General features: G+C 48.6%; 2 long non-coding RNA genes across 2 annotated transcripts; one reads left to right on the top strand and one right to left on the bottom strand.

Moving 5' to 3' along the window:
• Positions 1-580: 580 nt before the first annotated feature.
• On the bottom strand, positions 581-9,372 carry LOC145525461 (uncharacterized). The gene is made up of 10 exons (XR_014068221.1): positions 9,112-9,372; positions 6,551-6,776; positions 6,136-6,235; positions 5,712-5,943; positions 5,331-5,480; positions 4,900-4,959; positions 4,584-4,617; positions 3,464-3,537; positions 1,864-1,914; positions 581-687 (listed from the first exon to the last, which is right to left on the bottom strand). It is a non-coding gene; the product is annotated as an uncharacterized LOC145525461 (long non-coding RNA).
• A 122-nt stretch (positions 9,373-9,494) lies between these two features.
• On the top strand, positions 9,495-15,098 carry LOC145525467 (uncharacterized). The gene is made up of 5 exons (XR_014068228.1): positions 9,495-10,019; positions 11,578-11,645; positions 12,520-12,775; positions 13,344-13,473; positions 14,113-15,098. It is a non-coding gene; the product is annotated as an uncharacterized LOC145525467 (long non-coding RNA).
• Positions 15,099-22,718: the final 7,620 nt, after the last annotated feature.

Consider the following 22,718-nt stretch of genomic DNA (forward strand, 5'->3'; position numbering starts at 1 on the left):
AAAAGGTAATTAGTTGGTAAATAAAGGAAAGAATGAAGCATTTATCCTGCCTTTTCCATGCATACTGTGCCACGGGGTACCCAAATCGTAGGTAAGGGACATTTCTCTTTTTAGAAGTATTCCTGCCTGCAGATGAAGAAAGGATGGTAGAATGAGAATCTCACAATTTGCAACTCCTAATGGATAAATGGATCTAGATCTCGAACATCCACAGCTGCTAACATCCCCAGACTGGGGGCGGCAGGCGCTGTGTGTCCCCCAACGGAAAAGCCAAATTTGAATCTGCTCAAGCCTCAAAAACTAATTGTCAATTTACCAGGACTACAGAAGACAGAGGGATGAGTTAGAGGGCACCATGGGAATGAAACCGGTAAAGTCCACACAGGGAAAACGCAGGACAAGCACGGTTTCCTTTAAAAAATGAAAATTAAAAGGAGAGAGGTACAGTCCCTCTGGCAGACAGTTTGGCGGTTTCTTACAACTAAACATACTCTTACCATTCAATCCAGCCATTGTACTCTTCGTATTTACCCAAAGGTAGTTGAAAAATTATGTCCACGCCAAAAACTACACACGGATATTTATAGCAGCTTTATTCGTAATTGCCAAAACTTGGAAGCAACCGAGATGTCCTCCAGTAGGTAAATGGATGAACTGTGGTGCCTTCAGACAGTGGAGCATTCGGTGCTAAAAAAGAAATGAGTTATCAAGCCGTGAAAAGACTAGGAGGAAACTTAAATGCATATCAGTAAGTGAGGGAAGCCAATCTGAAAAGGATACATATTGCTTGAATCCAACCATATGACATTTTGAAAAAGGCAAAACTATGGACACAGTAAAAAGATCAGTGGTTGCCAGGGCTTATGGGAGGCATGACTAGGCAGAATACACAGAATTTTTAGGGCAGTGAAAATACTCTGTGTGATACTAAAATGATGGATACATGTCCTGTCCTTAAACATTTGTCCAAACTCATAGCGTGTACAACACCGAGAATAAACCCTCGTGTATACTATGGACTCTGAGTGATTATCAAGTGTCAGTGTAGGTTCGCTGATTGTAACAAATGTACCTCTCTGGTAGGGATGTTGAAAATGGGCTGACTGTGCCAGGCTAGCAACATGGGATGTACAAGAACTCTCTGTTCCTTCCTCTCAATTTTGAACCTAAAACTGTTTCAAAAGACTAAGTCTATTTTTAAAAATGAGAGAGAGAAATTGAGAAGGATTATAGATTAAAAGAGACAGATATATCAACCAACCTCCTTAGGCTCCTGATTCAAACCAACTATAAAATAAACTTAAGAGGTGTGTAAGGCAACTGGAAATTTGAACAGTCACTGGATATTTTATAATATTTAGAATTTATTCTTAATTGTTTAGTGGAATAACTGTATTGTAGTTATGTAAAAAATTGTAGAAAAATGTATTGAGCTGAATATGGATAGAATATACAGTAGCTGGGGTATATTCACTTCAAAATGATACAGGGGAGTGGGTAGATGTAGACGTGAAACATGATTGATCATTGTTGAAGCTAGATGACAGATGGAGGAGCCATCAATATAATAGTCTCTCTGCATTTGTATATGTTTGAATTTTCCACAATAAAACATCAAAGGGAAAAGTTAAATTAGCCAAGGACAAACCTGGGTTGGGAATTCTGAGATTACATGCATGGCAAATGCTTTAGGGGTCCTTTTAAGAAAGTCAGAAGGCCCGTGGTCAATCTTCCTAAGGCCACTGGACCACCCTTTGAGTCCCTGATAAACTTGTTCCTTTGGGTGCCCATAATTATACTCTCCGAGATTATATAGGGGGTGATTTTTATAGTCATTTTAAATGAACAGTTAGGGGTTCTCACCTTCTGAGGCATGGCTGGGATAATCAGGGAAAGCTACCTGAAGGAGGTGACCTAAAAGAAGGAAAATGGGATATTCTAGCAAAGCAAAGGCTCAAAGCAAAGGTTCACAGCTATCCTGGGGCTGTAAGGGGAAAGGTTTGGGTGAAGCAAGGAAGGGGAACTGCAGGTGCTAAATTGAAAGCTGGACTGGAACTTTGAATGCCAGATGAAGAAGTCTGATTTCCTTGTATTTACATAACTCAGTAGCTCCATAACGCCCACAGCAGAGTGAAGTGTTTTTCTATGATTTAATGGGGTAGTAGTCTTATGCAAGCTGGATTAGCAGAGGAAAAAATAGAGGGAAAGATGACTGAGGCAGGAAGGGAGGGAAGCAAAAGCCTCATATTCATATCTCAGATGGCTGTTGACATAGCCCAGCATTTCTCAAAGGAACCTTGAGGAACCTTGGTCCCTCAAGATCCTCCACAAAAGAGGGATACCATGGACAGGAGTTTGAGAAATACTGCGTTGACTCCTCTTAGCATCATGCTTCTTATTAACGTATAAAGGTCCTGAGAAGTCCGATAACAAGGAAGTCATTTTAATTTTGTTTAAGCATTTTGTCACACCCCCTCTCTCTTCATTTTTAGGTGACTGTGGCCTAGACCACCAGGCAGTTGTGACAAAGTTTCCAGACCTTCCTGTTGCAGGCCCGCCTGCCAATCTCTTGTCCCAGCTCCCCAGGCCCCTCCTTGCCTTTTGGCCCTGAAGCCGAGCTGACCCATTTTGCCAGCATCTTCTCTGCAGTGCACTGAGGGGGCTTGGGAAAGCATTAGGGTCTCAGTGGGCCCATCAGTCCAAGCCTCCCTGTCACAGGTTATCAGTAAGGATAAAGCAGTTACATCAGATGGGGAGAAATACAGGAGAGCAGGTGCCAAGCAGACCCTCCCCTCACTTCTGGAGCAGTGTGAGAGCTGTCAGCCTTGAAGACCCCAGACCTGTGAACTGGCTTGAACTTTGTGCAGAATTAAAAGCCTTTGCCTTTGATCTTGAGGGAGCGGCGGGGAATGGGGTTGGGGGCAGACACAAAACTTCTGTCCCTCCTGCTCCGGCACTGCAAGAGGACTCTTGGTGGGCTCCAGGATGACCTTGTGCCCAGTATAACCCAGGTTGCACCATCCCACCCACCTGTCAACACCCAGCCTGGGTGACCAGGTGGAGAGTGAAGAGGACCCCTCCTTGTCCCTTTGCTGGACTGGAGCTGCTGGTCTAAGGGTAGGAGGGTTCTGGGGGGGCATACTACTCTCCTCCTCGCCCCTCTCATCCCACTCATTCATGCTCTGAACTCATCAACCAGATTCACAAAGAGCCTGGCCCTTATGGGGTGTCTTTTCCTGCAGGAGACCAGGGAAAAGGCATGCAGAAGATTACCTTTAAACTTAATAAGGAAATAATTCATATAGAATATTAGAAGGACACAAGTGCTGTGGAAGACAGGGAAAGCTGAGCAGGTAAAGAAGATGGAGTGTTGGGGTGGGGTACCTCCAATCCCACCTCCCTGCCTTATATTTCTTCATAGCACTTACCAAACTCTGATGAACTATATCACTCACTCACTTACCTGTTTAGCGTCTCTCTCCCTCCACAAAAGTGGATGCTCCATGGGGTCAGGAGGTTCATCTGTTTTGTTCACAGCTGTTTCCACATCGTAAATGCTCAGTAAATATTTGCCCAATGAATGAAGCTGTGTGTGTGCCTGGGCATCCATACCTGACATCCCCTGCCCTCCCTCTGGGGAGGGATTTCCTTTGGCAGCTGACGCAGCCCTGCCCTGGCCATGCCAGGCACCAGCCAGGAGCAAGACTGGCTCCCCGTCAGCACCTCCCCCCAGAAAGGCTGAGCGCAGGCCCATCCCTGTTAGGGATGGGGAGCTAGGAGACAACTCGAGGGCTGGGACCTAGGAGGAAGGCCACTGTGGAGGGAGGGTCCCGAGTGTGCAAATCTCACTCAGAATACATCCAGCATCTGACCTTTTCTTACCACCCCCCCCCACCCTCACCCCCACCCTGGGGCCCAGCTGCCATCATGTCTCCTCTGCATTCCTGCCACATCCATTCCTGCATTACTCCCCTGCTTTGCCCAGCCAGGACCATCCTGTTAAACTTCAGTCAGGTCTTGTCATTCCTGCGCTTAAAGTCCTCTGAAGGCTCCCTTCTCACTCAGAACAAAAGCCGGTGCCTTAGCCCACGAAGCTGATGGGATCTTGCCCTTCACATCCCCTGTGGTCTCTTCCTATCCTAACTCCTCCTTCTTCCTCATCCTGAAGTACAATTAACATTTCTGCCCCAGGGCCTTTGCACTTTCTATTCCCTCTGCCTGGCACTCTCTGCTCCTGATATCCCTGGGGCCTGGGGCCTGTACCTTGTTAGTATTCAGCTGACTGCTCAATACTACCTCCTCCTCTTCTACCACCTTTTCTGATCATCCTACTCCAAAGATCACCCCCTAATCTCTCTCTATTTTTTCTGTATTTACTTTTTCCTCATGGCTTTTTTCACCACTTGACATTACACTATACATTATTCAACTGCCTGCTTTTTTTATGCCAAAAATATAAGCTTCATGAGGACAACAATGCTGCTATTTTGCTAACCACTGTATTCCCAGCACCTAGAATGGTACCCGGCACATAGTAGGTGCTCAGTAAACTTTTGTTGAATGAATGAAAAAGCCAGACTTACCAGTTTCGATGGGCACTGCAAGAAGACAAGTTCCCTGGGGAACATGGACAGTGGTCCTCATCTCACCAATGAGGAAACACGTTCAGAGAGAGCATGGAAATTATGTCAGGTCACGGCCCCAGCTTGGGGCGTGACCAAGCTTATCCCCGCCTCCTACCCCCCCACCCCACCCCCACTATGACTCGAGGACTCTCTGTGTCAGGAAGGCTGGCCCCTCATGGGCAGTCCAGCCCACAGTAGCTCTGGGGACAGTGGAAACCCCGTGACTGAGAGTTGAATCAGCGGTTCCTCTACCCGCTCCTCATACTTGACTCACCTTTCAGGGCGTGGGCAGGAGCAGGTAAGAGGAGGGGGCAGTAGCCCACGTCATGTCTGGCTGTCAAAAAACCATGTCAGGTGCTGCTGGGCTCAGGGGGCACCCCCTGTGGCTCAGCGGTAAAGAACCTGCCCTCCATGCAGGAGCCCCAGGAGACGTGGGTTCGATCCCTGGGTCGGGAAGAACCCCTGGAGGAGGGCTTGGATCTCGGGAGCAGAGAGTGCCAGGCAGAGGGAATAGAAAGTACAAAGGCCCTGGGGCAGGAATGTCAATAGTACTTCAGGATGAGGAAGGAGGATGAGTTAGGATAGGAAGAGACCGTAGGGGATGTGAAGGGCAAGATCCCATCAGCTTTGTGGGCTAAGGCACCAGCTTTTGTTCTGAATGAGAAGGGAGCCTTCAGAGGACTTTAAGCGCAGGAATGACAAGACCTGACTGATGTTTAACAGGATGGTCCTGGATGGGCAGAGCAGGGAAGTGGCTGCTGCAATAATGCAGTATTCTCCTTGTGGCTCAGCTGGTAAAAGAATCTGCCTGCAATGCAGGAGACCCGGGTTCAATCCCTGGGTTGGGAAGATCCCCTGGAGAAGGAAATGGCAGCCAACTCTAGTACTCTTGCCTGGAAAATCCCCATGGATGGAGGAGCCTGGTGGGCTACAGTCCATGGGATCGCAAAGAGTCAGACATGACTGAAGTGCCCGAGCAGCAGCAGCAGCCAGGCTCAAGGAACTTCAGTGACTAATATGCTTGTGTCAAAAAAAAAAAACTCAGATAAACATTTCCCTCCCCCAAACAAAAGGTGCACAGCCTACCTGGGAGTCCGGGAGTGGGTCCAGCAGCAGGGGGATTGGGCGGATTGGTTACCCTGCCCCCAGGGTGAGGCTTAGCCAGGGTGCGGAGGAGCTGGCCTAGGGCTGTGCTCTGAGGTCTTCAGGCAGTCAATTCTGTACTTGCTCTGGGAATAGACCAGAGTCTTTTTCACCTCTTCAGCCTCTACCCTGGGGACTGGGAGGCAGGTCCTCTCTGTTCCCAGATCCTCCAAACCTATTTCAGTAGAAAACAGGGAGGGGTCAGGGCAAGCCCGTGGCCCATCTCCAACACACACCCCCACGCCCCCCTCGTCACTCCACCTTCCCTTGGCCGAGGAAGCGTCATCTGATCTGGGGACTGGGAGCTTCCTGCATCTTCCAAATATTTGGTTCTTTCCACCACCACCCCCGCCCTCCCCCCACACACCTAGGCATCAGTTTTTGACACTCAGGAGACAAGAACTGACTTCTAACTTCTGGTGGGTCATCTGTTCCCTGAGGCAGTGAGTATTCTGAGTCCAAATGCCCTATAAAAGAAGAGGAAATGCCAGGGAAGGAAGGAAGGTTAATATTTCAAAAAGAAAACCATCTGGCCATATAATTTCACATTTATTCATGTGCTCAATTAATCTCTGTCTCCCTGAGACCGTGAATTCTGTGAGGGCAGGACCCGCATCTGATGTGGCTCACGGTCCTAGCTCCAGTGTCTGGGATGGGGCCTGATACATGAGGGAGAATGAAGATTCAGTGAATGAAGGAATGACCAGCCCCCTCCCTGGAACTGCCTGGGTGAGCTCAGAAAGGACCCCTAGAACCAAGGAAATGAGGGGGCTGTACCAGACCTGTGGTTGCCAAGCTGGGGTCTGTGCAGGCACTTGTACGAATCTTGTTTTCAAAGGTCTGATCAAAGGTTAATCCTCCTCCCCTGCTTGTGGATGGCTTGCGCTAGCTCACCAAGATGGCAGCCTCTTGGATTTTTCCCAAAGCTGTAACAATTGTCCAGGGACACGGGCTGGCTCATAGTGACATCACAGAGGCCAACTCCAGCTCCAGATCACATACCCAGTCCTGCCAGTTACCACATTATACTCAGTGGACCTGTGCAGATCATGCACCACCCTGCAGATGTGGGCTGTGGCAGACACAGCATTGCAGAGAGCATGACATGTAGGGTTACTTAACGATCCACATGAGCTTCGACGGGGAGAAGATTTAGGATTCCAGCTTAACAGCCACTTCAAGTGAAAGTGTTAGTCTCTCAGTCATGTCTGACTTTTTGCGACCCCGTGGCCTGTAGCCAGCCAGGCTCCTCTGTCCATGGAATTCCCCAGGCAAGAATACTGGAGTAGGTTGCCATTTCCTTCTCCAGGGGATCCTCCTGACCTAGGGGTCAAACCTGGGTCTCCTGCGTTGCAGGCAGATTCTTCACCATCTGAGCCATGAGGGAAGCCCTAAGAGCCACTTAAAGTCCCTCCCCAAACCAAGCACAACAGGTGAGCACAGGCCCTGACAACCTGACAACTTTCTTCCAGATCCCGAAGTGCCTGAGCCCAGGAGGAGGGAGAGAAGTGAAGCAGAAGCAAAGCCATACCTTGGATCCTGGGGCAGAGCCCAGGGCCGAATCCCCAGCGGGAGCTGCAGTGGGCACCCCTTTCCCTGTAGCCAGGGTATGAAGCAAAGAGACCCCCCCCACCATAGTACCGACTTTCCCTGGCACTGCCCATTTCCTCTGAGAGGAGAAGCAGCCCCACAGCTGTCCTTCAGGAATCTATGCCATGACCACTGCCCCAGAGCCCACCACGTGGGATTTTGACTGTCTTTCCCAAGGCTCCTGATGATAACAATGCTAACAGTTCACCTTGTGGATTGCTCATTCTCTCTCAGTACTGAAAAGATGTGTGCATTTTACACACATTTGCTCACTGCATTTTAGGCCTCCCAATGATCTCTTGAGAAAGATACAAGATCATACTCATTTTATAGAGGAAACTGAGGCCCAAGGATGCAGCGATAGATGGCTTCAGTGGTGGCCCCCGATCTGCTCGTGGGATGCTGTTAGATGTGCCCTCCCATCCTGGCTCAGGGCTTTGCCACCTGACTTGCTTTAGCCAGTGAGACAGAAGTTAGCCTGTTGCCAGCAGAGACCTGAAGCATGCTTGCACATTGAGGCTTGCTCTCTGGACACTTCTGAAGCTTTTTAATTTAAGAATTTGGGCTATAAATAAGCCCAAACTAGCATGATGGCGGCTGAGAGATCACATGCAGTGAGGCCCAGAAGTTCCATTCATCCCAAATGAGGCAAATTGATCAGCCAGTCCCAGGGGACCCACCAACTGCCAGCAGACACATGAGCGAGCCCAGCCAAGATCAGCCAAGCCCTCCCCAGACCTGAAGGACTGCTCAACTGGTCCCAACCAAAACTGCTCACCCCCAAAACCATGAGCTAAATTAGCAGTTGTGGATTGAGCCACTGATTTGTGGGGTGTTCATTGCACAGCGAAGGCACCTGACACAGAGAAATCATTTGGCTAAGTTCACATAGCAGAAAGTGAAAGTGAAAGTCACTCAGTCACGTCCGACTCTTTGTGACCCCATGGACTGCATAGTCCATGGAATTCTCCAGGCCAGAATACTGGAGTGGGCAGCCTTTCTCTTCTCCAGGAGATCTTCCTGACCCAGGAATTGAACGTGGGTCTCCTGCATTGCAGGTGGATTCTTTACCAGCTGAGCTATCAGGGAAGCCCGGGATTCAAACCCAACCTTTCTGACCAGAGAGCACATGCTCTTAGGCACTGAAGACTCAGTGCTTACAACATATATTAAGTTTCATTGCACGCCCCTAGTGAGTCCAGGGGCTTCCCTGGGGGCTCAGTCGTAAAGAATCCACCTTCAATGCAGGAGACCTGGGTTCGATTCCTGGGTCGGGAAGATCCCCTAGAGAAAGAAATGGCAACCCACTCCAGTATGCTTATCTAGAAAATCCCACAGACAGAGGAGCCTGGTGAGCTACAGCCCACGGGGTTGCAAGAGTCAGACACGACTTAGTGACCAAACTACTACCAGTGAGTCCATGAACAGAGTCATAACAGAAGCTCAGAGATGTCAAGAAACCTACCTGAGTTCACACAGCTGGTCAGGCTGGAGGAAGGCATTCAACCCAGTTCTGATTCTACACTCACACGGTTCCCAACTCTCCATAAAGGCTGGCTCAGCCAGAGCCTGGGGCACTGGTGTTTAAAACAGCTTCTTTTTCAGTGCCTTTAAAGCACCACCTCCACCCCACCCCGCCACCACCATACCTCCTTGAATTTCACGAACAGCCCGGTCTGCTCCCTCCCACCGTGAGACCCTCAGACAGAACAGGTGGCCCCCTCAGCCGGGAAGCTGTGACTGCTCAACTGACCCTGCCTGCCACGCCTTTCTCTTCTCACTGCCTCGTAGGAGCTGTCGGTCGTCTTGGATACAGCAGGAGATAAGAAAGGATGGCAGCTGAGGTCGCAGCAGGAACTGGACAGGCTGTAGACAGGGAGGAATGGCTTCCCAGACAGGCTCATGCCCTTTCACCCAGCCTGGAGTGAGAGAGGAGTCAGTGTGGGAGACCTGAGGTCTCTGTAAGGTCGCCTGGAGGAACAGGGATGGGCTTGGAGTAGGGGGGAAGTAAGTCAACTGCCCAAGGCCTCCGTGTCTAATTATAAGAGGGAGAGGGGGAGGGCGTGTCACAGAGTCACCTGGAGTGTCAGGGGTGGGAATGGCCACTGGAGGGTCCCCTGAGGCCCCGCCCTGACCGAGCATCTACAGGGCAAGGATCGAGAGCTAGGTTGGCGTCCCAGAGCTGGGACAGATGTGGCCCCTCTCCACTCCACCATAAAATTAAATTAATAAGGGCTTCCCAGTGGCTCAGCGGTAAAGAATCCACCTGTCAATGCGGGAGACATGGGTTCGACCCCAGATCCAAGAAGATCCCACATGCCGTGGAATAACTATGCCACAACTGTTGAGCCTGTGCTCCAGAGCCCAGGAGTCACAACTACTGAGCACACACATCACAACCGCTGAAGCCCTAGAGCCCTGGAGCCTGTGTTCCGAAACCAGAGAATCCACTGCAAGGAGAAGCCTGCACACGGCAGCTAGAGAGTAGCCCCCACTCTCCGCAGCTAGAGAAAAGCCTGAGCAGCAATAAAGACCCAGCATGGCCAAAAATAAATAAATAATAAAATTATTTTTCAAAAATCAGCAGGCAAGGAGGAGGCAGCTGTGGCATGAGAGAGGAAGATGCCTTGAGTCGTTTGGACTAGATCTGAGCCCTCCTAGGTGTGTGACTTTGGGAAGCGTTCTTTATCTCTCTGAGCCTCAGTTTCTCATCTGGAAAATGGGGATAACCATCACTTATCTCATGGGTTGCTATAAGCCCTAAGTGAGAAGAGATTGTGAGAGCGTCTCATAAACCACAAATGCCATGTAGGAGAGATGACAAAGGGACACTACGGCCCGCCTGTCCTTCTGGCTCCCCCAGCCCCACTGCTCCTCCAAGTCCTGCATGAGACCCCCTAAGCACCACTCCCCAGAGGACAAAGGGCCCATCAAAACCATCTGGCCCAAATGGCTTGGCTTTACAGTTGGGAAACTGAAGGCCCAGTGAGGAGGGCTTTGGCTGGAACTGGGTTCTTTCTGCTCCATCATGTTTCTCCATCATGTTTATGTCCGAAGCCCACGCCTCCTGAACCCCATGCTCCCTGGCCTGAGCCTGCAGGGGAGTGAGCCGGGCGAACTGCTCCATGGTCCCTTATCTGCAAATCCAGTCCACCTTCTGAGTGAAGCGATGCTTCCACCTCATATTAGGAGGTGGGGCTCCCAAGGAGACCCCTGGATGGTATCTGTATGAAAAGGAATCTAAAATCTGAGGGTAGCCTCTATGGAAGACATCTGAGATTTAGGTGTCTGACCCTGTCTGTGCCTGCTTAGCTTACTTTTTTAATTGTTATTCAATTTGTTCTTTTAAATAGGATGCACATATACTTGGTACAAAATTCAAAAGGCATAACAGGGTTAATATACAAGAAAGTAAGTTCCCTCCTTTCCTATCTCCCAGTCATTTGGATTTCCTCCCCAAAGGGCAGCTATTGCTCCCAGATTCAAGTGACTGACTTTACACCTTTGTAAGCAAAAGCACACATGTATTTATACAGTCCTTTATATATTGTACAAATAGTAGCATTCTATACTCATAGTTCTGGACCTTGCCTTTTTTTCTCACCCAACAACCTGTCTTGGTGATCTTCTCTCATCAGGACATGGAGAGCTGCTTCTTTCTTTTTCATGCCCACATAGTATTTCACTACCTGGATCCTTTATTCACCAGTCTCTTCTTCATGATCCCTTCTGCTCTTTCTCATCAAGCTATCATAGTGCTGCGATAAATTATCATGTTATATGTAGGATAAATTCCAAGAAGTTGAATCCCTGGGTCAAGGGATATGTATGCTTATCATTTTGATAGATAACAAATTGTCCTCCATAGAGGTAGGACCAACATTATTGGAGAGTACCTATTGTTCCATACCAATTTCAACTCAGTATATTATATTTTTTAACCTTGCTCAAGCTGATAGATAAAAATGGTATCTCTGCTTATTTTTAATTTTCTCTTTTCCTATTACAGGAGAAAATGAGCAACGTTGCATATGCTTAAGATCCGTTTGTAGTTCCTTTCCAGAAACTGTCCATATCTAATCACTTTCCACATTTCTCACAGTTTTCTTTTTCTTATTGATCTGTGGAAGCTCTTAATATATTGAAGATTTTAGCCTCTGTCTGTGATAACAGCTTCAAGTATTTTCCCGGCTTTTCCTTTGTCTTTTGATTCTCACAGTGCTTGTTTCCATGAAGATATTTTTGATATCATCAAATCTACTCCTCTGGATGTTGTGGAATTCTAAGGTTTGTATCATACTTAGAAATCCTCTGAGTTTTAAACCTTGACCCACTCTGACTTTCCATGTTGGTGTCTGGCGTGACCTTTCCTTCCTGGTTTGACCCACTGTCAATGCTGGCACCTAACATCTATATCCAGCCTCTGCTAGGCAGCCCCACCTGGCTTTGGCTAGATGTCCCCCTCCCCTCCTCCCTACCCTCTACCTCTGTAGTTTGGCCCTTGACTTCCTGCCACTTTCTCAGCCCCCAGCTTCTGTGCCTATCCAGCTTCTTTCCAGCCTGCTGCAATCCCTCTGGCCCCTACTCATCATCCCACCCCCTCCAAGTAAAGCAGTGCCTTAATGGCATTCTTTCTCATTCCCTACTTCTCCCCCATGGACCACGTTTATCCAGCCAGCCCAGCCTCCCTGCTCCTTTTGGAACACAACTACATACAGGGCCTTGACTTTGAACCTCTGACTCCTTGGTGAACCTAGAGTGGTAGTGTGTCCATGGACGATATGGTGAGTAAGTTGGGGTTGGAGGAGCAGAAAGGAGGAAGAGAGGAGTCTTCCCAAACCTTTGCTAGCAAATCCCAATGTGGCGTCCTCCTTCCCAGCAATGTAGCTGAATTTCTGTCTTTATTAATCAAATAACAAATTTAATTAATTACCTTAAACTGCTCTAATTGAATCTAGAACAAGAACATGGACAAAATCCTGGTAAGCAATGAACTCAGACATTTCCAGCATCCGGAATTGAAATGATCTTTAATTTCAATTTGGGAGCAAAACTAACGTGACTGCAGTCTAACCCTCCCCCTCCAGCCTGCTCCCTGACAGCCTCCTTCCCACACACTGTGCCAAAAAGACCTCCGAATTCTGTTCTCCCTTTTTGGCAGTGATGATCTTTCTGCCTCAACTTATCCCAAGCAAGAAATGGGTGAAATCCCCACCTGCAAGTGCTCTCTAAGTGCTGGAGTCCACCAGGTGCCTGGAGAGTGTACAATAACAGACCTGGTAGAGGCACAAATAATGAGACAGCAGCCAAGTCAGGAGCTGGATCCAGCCTTGCCTCCATGTCATTCCTCCTGCTGTGCCTTCTGACAGGAGTGCCTTTCCCTGCTATTTTCCAGCTGTCACATCCCTGCTCTCAAGGTGAGTTCAAATGTCTCCTTCAAAGGAAAGCCACCCACCTTCTACAGAAAGGAGTCAGATGGACTAAGATGTTTTCTGTGCAATTGCCCTCCCAGGGGCAGGAGGGATGGAACAAAGCTTTTTTGGTGTGGGAGGATGGCAATGCATTCTCTGGATATTAGAGGTGAGGAAACAGGCTCAGAGAAGTCAAGTACTTTTTCCATGATCACACAGCTGGATAGTAGCTAAGCCACACATGTAACCCTAGCTGACCTGGCTGCCTTTTTGGCTTTGCCTGCATATTAGCAGAGAAAGCCACACCTCAAAATCTCCCTTAAAGCCCATCTTTCCATCATATCTTTTCCCTGAGCCACCAGATCCCATCAGTCCCCTGTCTCCCTGCTCCCCTTACATCCTTTCCCTTCCCTGACTCTCTCGATCCTGGGCATGGCTTTGTTCCAGAATGACTTCCAGGTGATCTGCCTGATTAAGAAAAAAAGGATGCAAGGACAGCCAAGACACTCTTTAATTTTGTGTTCCTATTGTTATGGAGTTTTTTGTATCATTATTTTATTATTCTTCCCTTCAGCTGCCAAGTCTCTGCAACATCCCTTCCATTGTGCCATGCTCCTGCCCTAACACCTACAGTGGCTCCCTATTACCTCTCTCCTCAAGTCAGAGCTCAGTCATTCACTGAACAGTGAAAACTATCATAACAGGTAGTATGCACTATTATTACAACCATGAGAGGCAGCCATTCCTTTCATTTCCACTTGATCAATTGGGGTGCAGAGAGGATCACAGAGCTGGGATACAAATCCTGGTCTCTCCTGCTCGAAAAGGCTCCAGAGCCAGCTCCATCTCCACAGTGCAGTACAGCCCCATCAGGTGCCGGATGCAAGCACCTGCTCCAGTAGGACCCTAAGGGCCATACTTCTGGGACAGAACTAGAGAACCATCCGTGGTCCCTGCCCTCAAGACGCTTCCAGTCTCAGAGGGGACATAAGCCCTGGTGATCAGCTCTGGAAGAGGCAAACATGCCACTGCATGTTCAGAGAGGGAGACCAGCTTCATCCCTCCAAGAGAAACTGCCCTCTCCCCTCCAGAAGCTGGTTATGGAAGGGAGAGGGACAAGGGAGCCGCCACCATGACACCCTCACCTGCAGTCACATCCCTGAGCTGGTCCATTTGGGACACGGGCAGGAGGAGAGGTGGGGCTGGTGGGGCTCACTGGGGAGCTGATGGGGCCTTTAACGCTCCTCCAGCCAGGGCGATGAGACTGGGGGGGTGAGTGTGGGGAGTGCTGGCCACCCTGGCAGAGGGAGCAGATGTCTCAGCCTCTCCCTCTTCCCCCGCAGGCCTCATCTTTTATAAATAGTTGTACTCGTTGGAGCCAGAGTGAGTTAAGGCTTCGGCGTCTCTGACTGACAGCCCGGCAGAGCCAGGCCCATCTGCCTGGGGCTAGGCACACTCACAAAAAAACACCCGCTCCCCACCAGCAGCCCGTCTGCCACAAGGGTGACATTGCACCCAGGACACGCAGCATCCTGGCATGTGCTGGCTCCACGTGGCTGATGGCATGTGGGTTGTGTGGGCTCTTGAGCAAAGTAGCCAAGCAAAATCAAAAGGACTTCGGAACAGACTGATTCGGGGAGGTAGTGAGTGCCTCACTCGAGACGGGTTCCCGGGGGAGCTCGCTGACCATGTGATGAGCATGCACCAGCCAAGCTTTGAGCTCTGAAGCATGATCGGGGAGGGGGGAAGAAGGCTGGGCCAGGTGACTGCAAAGTTCTTTGGGTACAATCTACATCTGGGGTGACAGGGTCTGGGAGCTCTCAGGGCCCTCATGGCTTTGCAAGAAGCTCACCTGTGTGGGCTCCCAGAACCTTCCCATCCTGTGTGAGCTCAGTACCTTCTCCGGATGCAGGAGAGAGCCAGGAGAGGCTCTGCCCACAGCCTGGAATGCATTACTCCAGAGCTGTTTGCTCCCACAGGATGCTGCACTGAGGTTGCCAGCTCCCCAGGCTTTCCATGAAGCCCAGGTTCTGAGATAGTGCCTGCCCACCCTCCCCTGCCCCAGCTCTGCTGATCCTTGGGGAAGCCCTGTTAGAATGGGAACCCTATGAGCCTCTCCAACCTTAGAAACTCCCCACTTCCTAAAGCTAGGACCTCATGAAATCTCTGACCTTCAGGATCAAAAGTGGTTATTTCAACCAATAAGCTCCATGCAGACAGGGACCAGGTCTGTCTTATTCCCTCCTCCTCTTGTCCATGGTGGCATTTAAATAATTATGGATCAAGAGACTAGCTGACTGAGTGAATAAATGATGTCAAGGCCACCTTACCCACCTCCTTGCAGGAAATCGAAGTCAACTGTGAATTCTCTCTGTCCTCTCTCTGTGGAGGTAGGGGACAAGCATGACCAGCCTGGAAAGCACATCATCTCTGGGGTCCTGGCTCTGCTTGAATCCTGGCCCTACCTCTTATCTGATGTGTGCTCTCAAGTGGGTTTCTCAACCACTCTGCTTCACTAGCTGGAAAACAGAAAGATGCCAGAATACTCGGAGATGATATTCTTAACTTGCATGTAGTAGGATTCCATAAATGATGCTGCAGTAGTCAACAGTGCTGCTCTTCAAATGTCTGTGGTTCTCTTTCCAAGCCTGTGGTAGGATCTACTCCTCCCTCCTTGAAATTGGGTGTGGTCACATGAGTTGTTTCGGCAAATGAATTGAGACCAAAAGCAGGGCATCACTCCTTGATGGAGACTTTAAGAGCCCTCGTGCAGTTTACCACTCTCTCTTTTTCCTACCTAGTAATCATGGCAGCAATAAGATAGAGCCACAAGCAGCCTGGGCCCTGGAATGAGGAAGACAGACTCTCTGCCTCCCATCCCCCAGCCCACCGCCTCTGCTGACCCTCAGTGGAGAAGAATGTAGTCAATTGTAAACATGGCTACAGTACTCCTCCCACCCCTTTAGGGACTCCCCCTTGGCAACATTACTTTGCTACTTCCCATACCCCTTGAGTCTGTTCAGCCATGTGACTTGCTTTGGCCAATGGGATATTAGAAAATGCAATGCAAGCAGACTTGTAAAGCCATGGCACATTAGAGTTTGCCCTCTTTTGTGGCTGGAAACTCTTCTGCCACCATGTGAATGGACAAAGAGAGGCCACATAATGAAAGGTCCAGTTTGTCCCAGCTGAAACCCCAAACATGTAATTGAGGCTACCCTAAACCATCTAGCCCCATCTGAACTGGCATAGACCAGAACCACCCAGCCAACCCACCGAATTGGGAGAAATATTAAATGCATGGTTTGCTACTTTAGCCAAGGCTAACTAATATAATGAGAAATAAATGAATGAAAATTAAGCCTCAGAGTATTAAGCCACTGGTCTTTGGGGATGTTTCTTACCACAGCGTCACCTAGCCCATTCTGACTGATATATTTCCTTCCCCTTTCCCTCAGGGAAAGGAAGTACACCCCAGTTAAGCTGTGAGGGGCTTTATCCATTATAGGTTCCCTCTTGTTCAACCATTCCCTTCCACTCACCCCACTCTCCTGTCTCTTGATTCAGATAGGATCTTCTGCTGTTGTCCAAGCTCCTGTCCCTTGGGCTCAGCATGGAGCCTTCTCCTCACTTCCAGGGTGAGGAGACTGGATCAGACTTTCCAGGGTCAACAGTGCCTTAGAGACAAGTTTTGAGAGAGGCCCGTGTGACCCTGGTCTGCACTGGACCAGCTGAGGCACCCTGGTCTCAGCTCATGCTTGGTATTCCCTCACCCCCTTCACTCTCCTGTATATTATCTGGCTGCAACATGTGGTAAACAAGGCGCTGGACTCAGCATCAGACCTGCCTGGATTCACATCCCAGCCCTGTCTCTTGCCTTCTCATCCTGGTTCTGCCACTCCTTAGCATGTGACTTTGGGAGAATTCTTCAACCTCATTGAGCTCCAGTTTCCTCCTCTGTAAGCTGGTGGTAAAAAAATTCCTTGTTCACATGGCTATACAAGTTATAAATCCATTAAGTGTCTAGAGAAGTGCCTGACATGACTAAACACTGAATAAACAGCAACATCGGTAGCATTTGGAGACAGACTGGCATTGACTGGCAATGTGTCTTTGGAAAAGTCAGACTTCTCAGAGACTTAGCTTCCTCCTCTGTAAAATGGGGGTCAAATGGGCTTTGTGTCAAGATTTAAAGAAAAAAAAAGAATATATAATAAAGTGCATGGCATGTTGCAAGTTCTGGAAAGTGTCAGTTCTTTCTCCCTGTCTAGTTTACAAATTTATCTGCATACAGAAGTCTTGTTTTATCTCTCTACCCCTCCCCTACTCTCACACATACAGTCTCCAGTCCAGGGATGGCCCTGTGCCCACTCACCTCCAAGGAATACTTCTCAGGCCAGAGAGCCTGGTTCTATCATGCGTCAACTAAACAGAAAGAATTAACAGAGCCGAAGTGGTGGGGAGACCCTCTGAGCATCTCACACGAATGTCCTCCTCATCCTCCCTGCCGCTCCCCTCCCTTGCCTTTACCCTCTCCCACAGGCATGCTCCATGACTGTTCAAGAGCAGTTTCCATGGTGATAGCATTTTAAAGTTTTCTAGGAGAAGAACAGGAATAATTTTCTACCTTCTCCTCCTCCTCCATGGCAATCTGGGAAAAGGGAGCTTATTACAGATAAAGCGTGGGGTGAGGGGTGAGGAGGGGAGACGCAGCTTTCTTTCAACGCTTGATTGGATGAGATGGTGATGCTGAAACTCCTCATTCCCAGCTTCCCCACCCCCCTAGCCCTCACCATCATTCCTTGGGGTCCTTGGTCACCTGTTCCTTACCTGCCTCTGCTTCAATGAAGAGATGGGTGAAGGTAAGATAAGAAAGGAAGAGATAAAGTAAAAAGAGAAAGGGAGGAAGGGTGGGCTGATATGTGCTCAACTGTAAGCATGCACACACTCATAAACAGAGTGGTTACAGAAAATTTCCACTAATCCCACTTTGGGAAGTGACATAAATGGAGATGAGCAGATTTGGAAGCAAAGATATTTGTTTAACCTCATTTGGATCCATGATTGAGGGTCAGTCTATATGTTACAATCACCTTGCACATATCTTCAGAATCTAACAGCCCAAAAGAGGGTCCACACACTACTGGGAAAGAGTGTTGTGGTCATGACACCCTCTGATGACAGTGGACATCATTTTGATTTCTATTTGCTTCCTTGGTCTTCTGTCTCTCAACCCTCAGCTAAGTTTCTCATGCTCATTCTCCAATCTTTGAAGGGAACTTTGATCTCGATTGTGGGTCCCCATACAGTTTGCATCCCTGGAGGAGGAAATGGCAACTCATTCCAATATTCTTGCCTGGAAAAATTCCATGCACAGAGGAGCCTGGCAGGCTACAGTCCATGGGGTCACGACTGAGCACGCATTAGCACATACAAAGTACATCAGGGTAAAGAGATCAAAAAGCCAGATTCAATCCTGATTCTACCACTCCATAGCTGGATGACCCCAAGAAAATCACTCAGTCTCTCTGAATCTCTTCATCTCTAGTTTCTATTCTTTCTGTCTTGCTCAAAAGGTTGCTTTAAAAATTAAAAGTAAAATCACCTTAAAAATGAGCAAATATCACATGTTTGTAAGATATTTCATTCTATTACTTTAACAGAGTCAATATTCAAGACAAACTTAAAGCCTGGTCTCAAACAACATTTATGGTGAACCAAAGAGACAAGAAAAGTTGAAATGTCAATCTAGAAATGCACAATCCCCAGGCAACAGTGTGTGATAATTCCAATGGCAGAGAGATCTGCTGTGTGCCCTTGCCCTCTCAGAGCTTTGTCTCTCTCCATCACTGACTCAGTGGACATGAGTTTGAGCAAACTCTGGGAGATAGTGAAGGACAGGGAAGTCTGGCATACTGCAGTTCATGGGGTCACAGAGTAAGACACGACTTAGCAACTGAACAACAGCAACAACAATAGTCAGACTGTCTCCTGATTCTGAGGCAGGAATCCAAACTAGGTAAGAACTCAAGTCAAGGTACAGAGTGTGGATTTTTGGTTGGTACCACGGACAGCTCCCTAGAGCCTGGGTTGCCACCAGAACTCTTGAGCTACTGGAGACCCGGATTCAAGTTCTAACTCTGCCCCAAACATAATGCTACCTTAAGGTGGTATCTGGGCCTCTCTGATCTCAGTGTCCCCTTCTGTACATTCGGTCCCGTGGACTCACTGGGATGAGCATTTGCCCACATCACAAGAGAAATCCAGAGCACCAGTGAGAAGCAGGTGGCTGATCCCCTAAGGTCCTCATGGTCCTCCTCCAAGGTCCTCCTCCAAGGAGGTCCCTAAGGTCCTCCTCCAAGGCTCAGGACTTGGGGTATGTCATCTAAGTTCTTGCCTCACTAGGGGGGAACTCACCTACATTCATGATTTTCCTAAAAGAGCGATTTGGTGCAATATATGTTGGGGTCCGAGAGTCAAACAGCATTGAATGTGAATTCTGGCTCTGGTACCTACTAGCTCCGTGTTTAAGAGCAAAGAAATTCCTCTCTCTGAGCCTAAGTTTTTTTCCTCTGTAATATGAGAATTAAATAATACCTGCTTCACACTGCTCACATGAAATTTAAGTGACATTAAATTTAAATGCATGTAAAGCCTTTAATACACACCTGTCCCGTAATAAGTACCCAACTAAAGCTAGTTCCTCAGTCATCCCTTCCTTCCTAAATTATGGTCTTTCTTGCTTTAGGAAACACCTCTAGCTGAAATATCTCTGGCTTGGTCACTTAGCAAAGGAAAGACAGTGGGCAGGAGTCCAGGCATCATTTAGCCATATGTTGTTTTTAAAGGGAAATGGCTTGTACAAGCCCATAAAATTGGTGGCTGATGAAGGCCTATCTGAAAGGGTCTTAGGTTGAACTCTCAAGCCTGGAACCCTGGGCTGGTCAGGCAGTGCAATGCTAAATAATAGAGGTCACAGAAGGGAGGCTAGAATCCATAGATAGGGTCTCTATCCTACACACCTCTCAGCATTGACTCAAGAGGTGGGGGAGGTCCCCACGGGGTTTATAAATATCCACTTTAGTCCCAACTTTGCAAGCAATGTGTTGTGGAACTTTAGCCAGCTCCCTCCCCTCTCTGGACTGCAGTCTCCATCTCTGAAAAATGAGGAGCTTTTGCCCTCTGGGATTGCTGGCAGTCTACATGCCTCCCCCTTAGCCTTGTACTGTGATTTCCATGGAGACTCAGGATACCACTCATTCTTCTCTGCTCTCAGCCCAGCCTGCAGCCCGTTAGGCCCTTACCTGGACTTGTCCTGAATTCCACCTGGGCTGTCACCACCACCCCCGCTCCAGGTACCCAGGCTTCCCCCAGAGCCCTCTGCCAAGGCATTGGGAAGGTGATCCAGGAGCTCTGGGGCTCCGTAGCCCAAAGACCAGGGTCTTGGAGACTTCTCAGAAGGGGTGCAGCATTTCTCCATAGCCTCCACCTGTACCACAGAGAGCCAGCATTTTGATTTCCAGCCCGATTTCCCCAGGGCCCAGGAGAGCAAAGCTGCTTCATGGGCAGTTAGACAAATGAAAGTCAGTACATGAGGTGGGAGAAATCCACCAGCCTGGAGCCCAGAGCATGGCTCCTCCACCCAGACATCTCCCCAGGACTGGGGAGGGATGGGGGACAATACTGTCAGTGACTCATGGGCCCTGATGCCTTCTTTGTGACTAAGACATCCTTATAGAGCTGAGTCTTTATTATAATAATCGCTCATGATCTTTCTAAAGAGACAGAATGGCTGGATGGTCATGAACACAGAGACTGGAAATCAGCCTGCCTTGTCAACTCCATCTCAGGCAAGCTACTCAACCTTTTTGTGCCTCTGTTTTTCTCCTCTATAAAATGAAAGTAATATTTCTGGCCTCATAACAACACTGTACAAGCCTATAGTATCACATTTGTGGCAGGAAGCAACTCAGATATCGCCATATCCAACCACTTTTAGGTGGAATTTATAGGTGGGAAAGCCTAGGAACTCTCATGCTGCACTATCAGGCCTCTATTGCCCTACGGAGAAGGGACAAGAAGAGGTGTGACAGTCACCCTACCTGGACAAGGTGAGTGTGGAAAGACCCAGAGACACAGATTAAGGGACGGGAGAACAGGAAGAAAAGAGCTGGTAAGTACTAAACACCCGTGATGTGCCGGACACTGAGCTCATCATTTTTCCAGATGATGTCTTTTGGGTATCCCCATTTTTTTGTTGTTGTTCAGTCGCCAAGTCATGTCTGACTCTTCACAACCCCATGGACTGCAGCATGAGGCTTCCCTGTCCCTCACCATTCCCATTTTACAGATGCTAGAACAGGATCCAGAGGGATTAAGTGATTTACCCAGGGCCACACAACCAAGATATGGACCCAGGTCTTCTTAGATCCCAAATCTTGGGCTGTTTCCATTGAAGGGGGCTATAACAGGTTCCTCTGTCAAAAAATGAAAGTCTGAAGTCAGATCCACTCTTTCCCTCCTCTTCCTGACTTGTTCCCTGGGATCCAGTTCTCAGTTGCCCTGCACTGTCTAATTGAAGAAAAGAGTCCTCCTGGGACTAATCTGCTCTATGCTGGCTTAGAGGTTTCACATTCCCATAGGTGACAGGTTTGCTTTCTGCCTTTTGGGGTTTCTGATAATCTACTGATTGGACTTCTCAGGTGGCACTAGTGCTAAAGAACCCTCCTGCCAATCCAAAAGACACAAGAGATTCAGGTTCAATCCCTGGGTCTGGAAGATCCCCTGGAGAAGGGAATGGCAATCCACTCCAGGATTCTTGCCCGGAGAATCCCATTGACAGAGGAGCCTGGAGGGTCGTCCATGGGGTTGCAAAAAGTCGGACATGACTGCAGTGACTTAGCACGCAGACACATAAAATGATCCAATCAATATCCTTACTTGAAGATGCCAAGTAAACCCCAGATACATCAAAAAGATTCCAGGACACATGGGCCAGTTGCCAGAGGGAGATGAAATTCTTAGGTGAGAATTTCAAAGACAAACATTTTCACACTATGGATATAAGTGGCCCTGGAGGGCTTGCCCATCCTATAAAGCACTCGCCACTTGTCCTGGCCATTGTGGGGATGGAGGGTGAGAAACACCCATTCAGTGGGAGAAGGAATTTTTGACTCACAAAAGCTTAAATCTAAACTTTAGATTCTGAAGGAATTCCTCTGCCTTTAGATGTGAAACACTCTTGGACTGATCCCAAGATGCCAGCAGCTTCCTGGTATCAATCAAGTTTCTACAGATGTCATGAGCTGAATCAGTCTCTGTCTACACTTCATTGCCTCAGGATCCCAAATAATCAGTTACCAAAGGTGGGGGGAACAGCAGGTGTTCATTGCACCTTCCATTATGCTTCATGTTGTGTGGGGACCACCTCCTGTCAAGCTTAAACATCCCCCACCAGGCCCTAGGTGGCTCTAGCGGTACAGAACCAGCCTGCCATTGCAGGAGACATAAGAGACAAGAGTTTAATCCCTGTGCTGGGAGATCCTCTGGAGAAGGGCACGGCAACCCTCTCCAATATTTTTGCCTGGAGAATCCCATGGACCAAGGAGCCTGGTGAGCTACAGTCCACAGGATCGCAAAGAGTGGAATACAACTGAAGCGACCTAGCACGCACACACATGCCAGGCAACACAGGGTGCTTGAATTCCATGTGGGTAAATGGCTACTGTTGGGCAGAATTATGCCCACTAAGCTCATATGTTGAAGTCCTAATCCCGGTGCTTCAAAATGTGATTGTGTTTGGAGATACAGTCTTTAAAGAGTTAATCGAATTAAAATAAGGTCGTTAGGGTGGACCCTGATCCGACATGACTGGTGTCCTTATAAGAGAAAGTTTGGACACAGACACATCCAGAGGGGGCCATGTGAGGATACAGTAAGAGGGCATCCA

Source organism: Giraffa tippelskirchi, chromosome 11 (genome assembly GCF_054371585.1).
Source record: "Giraffa tippelskirchi isolate mGirTip1 chromosome 11, T2T-mGirTip1v1.2.pri, whole genome shotgun sequence".
In the NCBI taxonomy this organism is placed as follows: domain Eukaryota; kingdom Metazoa; phylum Chordata; class Mammalia; order Artiodactyla; family Giraffidae; genus Giraffa; species Giraffa tippelskirchi.